The sequence below is a fragment of the Carassius carassius genome, chromosome 15 (assembly GCF_963082965.1).
Source record: "Carassius carassius chromosome 15, fCarCar2.1, whole genome shotgun sequence".
Lineage (NCBI taxonomy): Eukaryota > Metazoa > Chordata > Actinopteri > Cypriniformes > Cyprinidae > Carassius > Carassius carassius.
This window is the reverse complement of record NC_081769.1, coordinates 5,220,409-5,230,074: the sequence shown is the minus strand read 5'-3', so window position 1 is coordinate 5,230,074 and position 9,666 is coordinate 5,220,409.

Genomic DNA, 9,666 nt, shown 5'->3' with positions numbered 1-9,666 from the left:
TGCCAGGTCCATACAAAAAAATAGTTTTGTCCATGAATTTGTTTGTACGAGTTTGAATTTTCCAGTCTGAATTTTTTTCCCAGCCCGCCCCTCCTGTAAATTAATGGCAAAGACATGGTTTCATTTACTACACATAGGCCTACTGAAGCTCGCAGTGTTTTCAACCTCTGGCATCTCAATATAGGAGTACACGAGCACATAAACATAATTTCTAGAACTGCTTTGTGTCACTTAATGTGCATTTTACTTATTTTGAGAAAACTATCATCATATACAAAGAGACAGCAGTTTAAAAAAAACACCAATGCTTCAGGAGTTTATTACACAGAATACGTCACATGCTTATTAGATAACTGTATTTAAGTTGATGTATATGCTTTTATTTATTATTCTTTAATTTTCACAAATTTAGAAAAGTAATCAAAAAGTACTCAAAAGTAATTAGTTACATTACTTTAATAAAGTAATTGAAAAAGTTACACTACTATTACATTTTAAACAGGGTAACCTGTAATCTGTAACCTATTACATTTCCAAAGTAACCTTCCCAACACTGGTTATAGCAAAATGTAATTTACTTTTTGGAGAGTTTTTACTTCAGACACCTGACTGCTGCACTGTATAGGAAGGCTGGGAGATGAATATTTATCGTAAAGTGATTTGTTACAGGTAAAATGATTTCATTTAATTTTAGAACTAGGTTAACTGGGGTACAGTGACTAGCACATACTCTGCAGCATGTTAACATCATGTTCTCATTCCATTGCCCATGATAAACCATCAATAAAAACAGAAACAGCAACTGATTAGTCCATGTCATTATATGGAGAGAAAATAATTTATATATCCAGGTTTCACTAAAAGAATATATATTTTCAGAATTATATATTGCAGAATTACAGGTTACTTTCACAGTGTTGTCTACAGTTAATCAAATGTATAATTATTATTTTTATTATTTTCTTTTTTTGATAATAGCCTATAATTTGCTGATAAGCAATGAATTGACATTGATCTTAACATGAAGATTTCAAGCTGTTGCTATGGTAACCTACTACTGCTTTTTTTAATGTGTATTTGGCATCAAGTGAAAATAGTAGGTAGATACATATCTAATTCTAGTTCAGACCCGCTCAACCCCAATCTTACCTAATAGATATAACATTCCACAACACATATGCAAAAGCCCAACAATGCTGTTCTGAAAACAGCAAGCAGCTCTTGTCATTATTGCTGACTTATAAGGTCAGATATAGTTTATTCCTGCTGTTGTTTTGTCACTATTAATTATGCTGTGGTTGCTAAGAAATTCTCCCTTTGGAGTCAGAGATGTATACTGCTATGATATGTTAAATATTAACAGATAAACAGATAAATATATATATATATATATATTTTTTTTTTTGCATAAATCTATTAATCAATGTTTAAAAATAAATTATGTCACTGATTTGGGAAAAAAAACCCGCACACAAAATGACATTTTCAATATAAAAAGTGATTGTGGACTGGATATTTTTTTACCTTTTATCACAGTCTTGGGCATGTCAAAGATTAGTAACAAGATTGGCTTTGAAGAATTGTTAGTTTTTTTGAAGCATTAGATTTTATTTTTTTTCTCCCTCATTTATTGTTGGTGGCTGTTTTTGCCCAATTGACTTCCATTATAACAACATTTTTTGATTGCAAAGCCATGACACCATATAATCATGCATTCTTGATTGTTTGTGATTTTCCCTTTTGGGGTGAGGTAAAATTTGTTATATTTACAGTTGATCACTAAGTGGGACCATTAACCCTTTAGATAGGCCTGTACAAAAAAAGCTTAGTTTCTGGCTTGTATATGGAGTTATATGGAGTATAACAGCAAACTATAGTGTCTATGTGTGTGTGTGTGTGTGTGTGTGTGTGTGTGTGTGTGTGTGTGTGTGTGAGAGAGAGAGAGAGAGAGAGAGAGAGGGAGGGAGACCTGTGTGCACTTACCTTGATGTATCTGAAAAAATCCAAATATGCACCTCAGCTCTCAGAACTACAGTAAACAATAAAAAAAGAAGTGTGTTTATGCACCTGCTGCCTTTTGATGGTGAAATGTACGGATGGCCTATGTGTGAAATGCTTGTCTTTTCTTGATGGTAAAGCCAGTTTAAAATCTTAAAATCCTTTAAAAAAATCTACTTTGCATCAGATTTATGAACATAATTTATTATGAACCAAAATGCAATACCAACTTTAAAAATGAGCTGCAGCTCGCTGGAGGGGCCAAGCTGCATAATAATTTCTAAAACTTTGGTACAAGTGAAGACCTTTCTCGTTTTGCCCGCTGCTCTTCTCACCATCAAATGACCAGCAGGATGGCATGCAAGTGTTTAAATCCACGTACTTTGCTTTTGTTTAGTCTATACTTATCACCACCATTAAAAGGCAGCAGGTGCATAAATACACTTTTGTTTACTCCATGTAGTTCTGAGAGCTGAGGTGTACGTTTTGATTTTCTCAAATACATCAAGGTAAGTGCACAAAGGTCTCTTTCACACATTCTCTCTCTCTCTCTCTCTCTCTCTCTCTCACGCTCACACTCTCTCACACACACACACACACACACACAGAGAGAATATAATATGTTGTTATACTCCATATAGCTTCATATACAAGTCAGAAACTTAGCTTTTTTGCACAGTCCTATCTAAAGAGTTAATGGTCCCACCTAGTGATCAACTGGGGAAGTCGTGGCCTAGTGGTTAGAGAGTTTTAATCCTAACCCTAGGGTTCTGGGTTTGAATCTTGGGCCGGCAATACCACGACTTAGGTGCCCTTGAGCAAGGCATCGAACCACCAACTGCTCCCCGGGCACCGCAGCATAAATGGCTGCCCACTGCTCCGGGTGTGTGTTCACAGTTTGTGTGTGTGTTCACAGCTCTGTGTTTGTGCACTTTGGATGGGTTAAATGCAGAGCACGAATTCTGAGTATGGGTCACCATACTTGGCTGTAAAAATAACAAATTTTACCTCTTCCCAACAGGGAGAACCACCAACAATCAAGAATCTCACACACACACAAACACTATAATTTGCTGTTATACTCCATATAACTCCATATACAAGCCAGAAACTAAGCCTTTTTTTTGCACAGGCCTATCTAAAGAGTTAATGGTCCCACTTAGTGATCAACTGTAAAAATTAAAAAAAAAATACCTCTTCCCAAAGGGAAAAACACAAACAACCAAGAATGCATGATTATATGGTGTCCTGGCTTTGCAATCAAAAAATGTTGTTATAATGGAAGTCAATGGGGCAAAACAGCCACCAACAATACATGAGGGAGAAAAAAATTAAATCTAATGCTGCACAAAAAAAAATGCATCAAATCCAATATTGTTACTAATCTTTGACATGGCCAAGACTGTGATAAAAAGTTAAAAAAAAATCCAGCCACAATTACTTTTATATTGAAAATAAGTCATTGTCAATAAAAAATAAGTCATAAGTGAGTGATGAAAAGGGCAGTAGAAATATAGCAAATAAGAGTTAACAAGGACATATCCTATGGAGACGCAGTAAAGGTGGTCCAGAACAAGAAAAGAGTGGCGAATAAAGGGAAAGTAATGGGAAAGGAACATTCAAATGAACAGGTTATGACACAAAGTCATTTCTTGAGGGGTTAGAAAATAAACCTGATATAATATGTTAAAGAAACATGGCTTAAAGCTTATTTAGATTTTGAGATTCAAGGATATGTATGTATAAGTAGGGATGGAGAAAGTGGTAATGGGGGAGGGTGTGGTACTTTGTTAGCAAAGGTATTTCATATAGAGAAATAGAAAAAGGGAAATAATATGTAGTTGTGGAAGTTTGGTTATGGGATGGTAGGGTGGTCATTGTGAATTTGTATAATCCATGTCAGAGGTTGGAATTGGAAAAATTAGAGGTAATAAAGGGATTAGATAGTAGAAGGATTATTTGGTGTGGTGACTTTAATGCTCATAGTACTATTGGGGGAGGGGAAAGACTGATAGGAATGGTTTTATAGTGGAAGATTTGATGGATGCTCTGGGACTTGTGTGTTTAAATGGTGGGAGTTTTACAATGATAAATCATTATACAGGTAGTGAGTCAAGTTTAGACTTGACATTAGTATCACAGTCATTGGCAGGTAATTGTTTGTGGGAAGTCATGAATCAAACAACTGTTGGAAGCAGGGTGGAATTAGAAGATATCAGAAAGGTGGGTATTTGGAAACGTGCAGTGGGATAAATTGAGATATGCCAAGATTTAAAAAAAGAGCTTTAAAAGTATTATGTACAAGCTAAAATTTTGTCACACCAGGGGCGTTGTTATGGATCACTCGGGAGGCTGAGGAGTAACAGACAGAATGGTTTATTGAACAGACACAAGCAGAGGAGCAGGTAGTGTAGGGTGGAGTGAGGGATGGATCCGTGCAGGCTGGGTGAAGACGTCAGAGGAGGAATGTGAACCACACACACGCACACTGGGGATCTGGATCTTCGGAGAATCGCTGGAGAGAGGTAAGTAGAAGAAGAGTTAGTCCTTAGAGTTAGCATACAGGTAAGACCTTGTCGCGAACGAGACCGGACGCTGATTGAGTTCGTGTGTGTGGTTTTTATGGTGCTGAGGTGATTGGGTGGTGATGAGGATCAGGTGGATGTGCTTAGTATTCCGGTGAGGGCGTGCGTAGTGATTGCGTGGAGGTGGAACCTGGCGTGTTTGTAACAGTACCCCCCTACCCACGGCCCGCTCCTGGGGGCTGAGGACCCCGACGACGTGGTGGACATCCCCTGGGAGCTGGTTGGTCAGGATGATTGGAGTGGAAGGTGTCGAGTAAGTTAGGATCCAGGATGTCATTGCGTGGGACCCAGGAACGTTCCTCTGGACCGTATCCTTCCCAGTCCACTAGATATTCCAGTTGTCCACCACGCCGCCGGGAGTCCAGGATGTCACTCACTGCATAGGCTGCGCCGTCATCTAGGAGGAGTGGAGGGGGGGCTTCCATTTCACCAGGTTCTGTGGAGGGAGAGACAGAAGGATGGTGAGGTTTAAGGAGAGACACATGGAATGTGGGGTGAATCCGGTATTCAGGGGGTAACTGGAGTTTGTACGTGACCGGATTGATCTGCTGGATGATGGTGAATGGGCCAATGAATCTGGGACTTAGCTTGCGGCAGGGCAGATGCAGGCGGATGTCCCGGGTAGACAGCCAGACCTTCTGACCGGGTTGGTACATTGGGGCCTCTGATTGGCGAAGGTCGGCTGTCGTTCTACGTCTGCGTAAAGCCAGCTGGAGTTGGTGGTGTGCCGCGTCCCAGACTCTCTCGTTCTCCCGGAACCAGTAGTCGATGGCGGGGACATCCAAGGGTTCACCTGACCAGGGGAATAGAGGTGGTTGGTAGCCGAGTACGCACTGGAATGGAGTGAGTCCTGTGGTAGGTGGACGAAAGGAGTTTTATGCGTACTCTGCCCACCCAAGGAACTGGTTCCAGGAGTTCTGGTGGCCGTAACAGAAGGTACGGAGGAAGCGTCCAATCTCCTGAACCTTCCTCTCCGTCTGCCCGTTTGACTGGGGATGGTACCCGGAGGACAGGCTGATGGCCACACCTAGGAGTGAGTGGAAAGCCTTCCATACCCGGAAGATGAACTGGGGGCCTCGGTCCGAAACGATATCCTCTGGGATGCCGAAGTACCTGAAGACATGATTAAATAACAGTTCAGCCGTTTCCATGGCCGTGGGCAGACCCTTCAAAGGAAAAAGATGACAGGATTTAGAAAATCTATCCACTATGACAAGAATGCAGGTATTGTTATCTGAAGGAGGAAGATCGGTTATGAAGTCCACCCCTAGGTGTGACCACGGGCGATTGGGAACGGGCAGAGGATGGAGCTTGCCTGATGGAAGATGGCGAGGGCTTTTGGATAAGGCGCAGCTTGTACATCCATTCACGTACCTCCTGACATCCGAGGCCATGTTGGGCCACCAGAAGCGTTCCTTCAGCAACGAGAGGGTTTCATTGACCCCCAGGTGACCAGTGCCAAGCGATGTGTGAGCGGAGTGTATGAGTTGAGTGCGCCGTGTCCTGGGAATATAATGAAGTTCCGGTGGGTAACCCGGCGGGGTGTTGGTGGTAGGCTCGGTAGGAGGAAGGGGTCTCAGCGGACCAGGTAATAGGAGAGATGATGACTCTTTCTGGAAGAATGGTTTCCAGAGTGTCGGGATTCTCTTCGGGGGCGTAACACCTGGAGAGGGTGTCAGCCTTCACATTTTTCACCCCTGGGTGGTATGAGATGGTGAAATGGAAGCGGGTGAAGAATAACGCCCAGCGGGCTTGTCTCGGATTTAATCTTTTGACCACTCGAAGATACTCTAAGTTCTTATGATCTGTTAGGATCAGAAAGGGGTGTTTGGCTCCCTCTAACCAATGCCTCCATTCTTCCAAGGCCAGTTTGATGGCCAACAGTTCCCGGTTGCCGATATCATAGTTGACCTCCGCCCAGTTGAGTTTCCGGGAGAAGAAGGCGCATGGGTGGAGGCGACTGGGATTCCCCTGCTGCTGAGAAAGGACCGTTCCCACTCCGATGGTCGAGGCGTTGACTTCCATGACGAAGGGTCGGTCGGGATCAGGATAGACCAGGAGTGGGGCGGTCGTAAAGGCCTCCTTAAGGATGTGGAAGGCCTCTGTGGCGGCAGGAGTCCAGGAGAGAGATTTGGGTTTGTTATGGAGGATACTGGTGATAGGGCTGGTGATGGTACTGAAGTTTTGTATAAACCGTCTATAGAAGTTGGCAAAGCCAAGGAACCGCTGCAACTCCTTGATGGTGGTTGGAGTGGGCCAATCTCTGACGGCGTTTACTTCCCCTCGTCCATCCGGATGCCACTGCTGCTGATGTTGTATCCAAGGAACTGCACTGAGGGCTGATGGAAAGAGCACTTTTCGACCTTGAGATACAGTTGGTAGGCCCTCAGGCATTGCAGGACCTCCGCAACGTGGCGTTGATGTTCTGCCAGGCTCCGGGAGTAGATGAGGATATCATCAATGTAGACTAGGAAGAACTTGTGGAGGAACTCCCGGAGCACCTCTTGGATGAAGTCCTGGAATATGGAGGGGGCGTTAACAAGTCCATACGGCATCACGCAGTATTCATAGTAGCCTGTAGGGGTTATGAAGGCGGTCTTCCACTCGTCCCCCTCTCGTATCCGGATGAGGTTGTAGGCGCTGCAGAGGTCCAACTTGGTGAACACAGTGGCATCACGGAGATGTTCCAATGCAGCTGAGACGAGGGGAAGTGGGTACCTGAACTTCACTGTTATATTGTTGAGAGCCCGATAATCAATGCATGGTCTTAAACCTCCGTCCTTTTTCTCCACAAAGAAGAAACTCGAAGCAGCAGGGGAGGTCGATGGACGAATATAACCCTGAGCCAGCGCCTCCTTGATGTACTCCTCCATGGCCTTCTCCTCAGGAATGGATAGGGGGTATATCCTTCCTTTAAGCACTGGTTCACCCGGCAGCAGATCGATTGCACAGTCCCACTGCCAGTGTGGAGGCAGCTTGGAGGCCCGTTTGGGGCAGAAGACGTCACTGAAGGGGGCGTTGCAGGGCTCTCTGGGCTCTCTATTGATGTGGAACAGACTGGAAGAGGTTCAGGGGAAGGTGTGGCTGGAACTGGACAACCTGAGATGCAGCTCTTGAAACAGGCACCGCCCCACTTCAGGACTTCGCCCGTCTTCCAGGAGATTACGGGGTTGTGCTGCTCTAACCACAGGCGCCCTAGAATCATGTCAGCGGTGGATTCCTCCAGAACCAGCAGATTGATTTACTCGTGATGGAGTAGTCCGGTTTGAAGGGATATGGGACCCAAACTATGACGCACGCATCTCCTGCTTAACGGCTTGCCGGTGATAGTGTGGACTTGATAGGCTGACAGCGTTGCCATGGTAGCGAACTTGAGCTGACGGCAGAGGGCGCCGGAGATGAAGTTGCCAACTGACCCAGAATTGAGGAGGGCGGAAACTGGAAGAGATATGTCAGTGGCAGTAAGTGTCACAACAGTGGTGAGTGGTTTCATTCTGTATCTTGAAGGGAGAATAGCACTCACCATGGGACGAGGAGGACGGACGGGGCATACAGCGATGGCATGCCCCGGGGCTGCACAGTAAAGGCACAGATTCTGGGCCAGCCGTCTTTGTCGTTTAGCCATAGAGAGACGATAGGAGTTTAGTAGCGTGGGTTCACTGGCTGGTTCTGGGAGAGAGGTAAGTAGAAGAAGAGTTAGTCCTTAGAGTTAGCATACAGGTAAGACCTTGTCGCGAACGAGACCGGACGCTGATTGAGTGCGTGTGTGTGGTTTTTATGGTGCTGAGGTGATTGGGTGGTGATGAGGATCAGGTGGATGTGCTTAGTATTCCGGTGAGGGCGTGCGTAGTGATTGCGTGGAGGTGGAACCTGGCGTGTTTGTAACAGGCGTGGCCATCATTTCAGAAGTGACAAATGTCAAATACAATCATTTTATGTATGTAGCCTATGTATTATCATAATTATTAGTATTAGTATTATTTTTTTTTTTAAACTTTAATAAACTTTTTTATAAATTTTAATTTGCTGCAAGAAATCAAATATACTGCTGGACATTAAACAATAATTTGTAGTAATTTAATGTGTGTATATTTTGAAAGCATTGAATCACTATAGAAATCACGATTCATTCGATTCTTAGTGTTGTAAATCGATTACTGTCCAAGATCGGCGATCCATGATTCAAAAATCATGTTTCATGATCGATGCATATGAATTGTCAGGGTTTGTAATTGATGCATCAAGAAAACGAGTGCATCATTACAGACCTAGTAGCAGTATATTTTGATGTAGAAAAAGCCTATGATTTAATATGGAAAGAGGGATTAGGGAAAAGATTAGGAATATCAGGAAAAATGTTCAGATGGGTGAAGGAATTTCTGTATGGATGCTTGATAGAAGTGAGAGTGGGAAAAACTTGTTCACCAACTTGTTGTACATAATGGAATGCCACAAGGAAGCGTTTTAAGTCTTATGTTGTTTTCAATAATGATTGATGATGTATATAATAATATTGTGAAAGGTATAGGGATATCTTTGTTTGCGGGTGATGGGGCAATGTGGAAAAGAGGTCGGAATGTTGAATATGTTGTGAAACAGTTGCAGGAAACAATCAAAAGTGTGAAGCAGTGGTTTTTGGAATGGGAATTTACATTTTCTGTTGAAAAAAACAAAAACACTCTTCTTTACAAGAAAAAAAAATGAAGCAGAGTTCAAACTATACTTATATGGCAAGGAGCTGAAAAGGATTCATTCAAATTTTTATGAGGGTGGTCCGATGCTAGGCTCATATGTAAGGTACATATCGATTATGTTATAAACAAGTGTAAAAAGGTTTTAAATGTGATGAGATGTTTGTTGGGATTAGAGTGGGGAGCTGACAGGTCTAGTTTGAAAACAACAGATATAGGTTTAATATGATCAGTTATGGATTACGGATGTGTGGTATATGGGTCAGCATCTAAAACCTTGTTGAAAAGATTGGATGTAATACAAGTACAAGCATTAAGGATATGTAGTGGGGCTTTTAAAACAACATCTGTGCCAGTGTTACAGGTAGAAATGGGGGAAATGCCATGGGAGC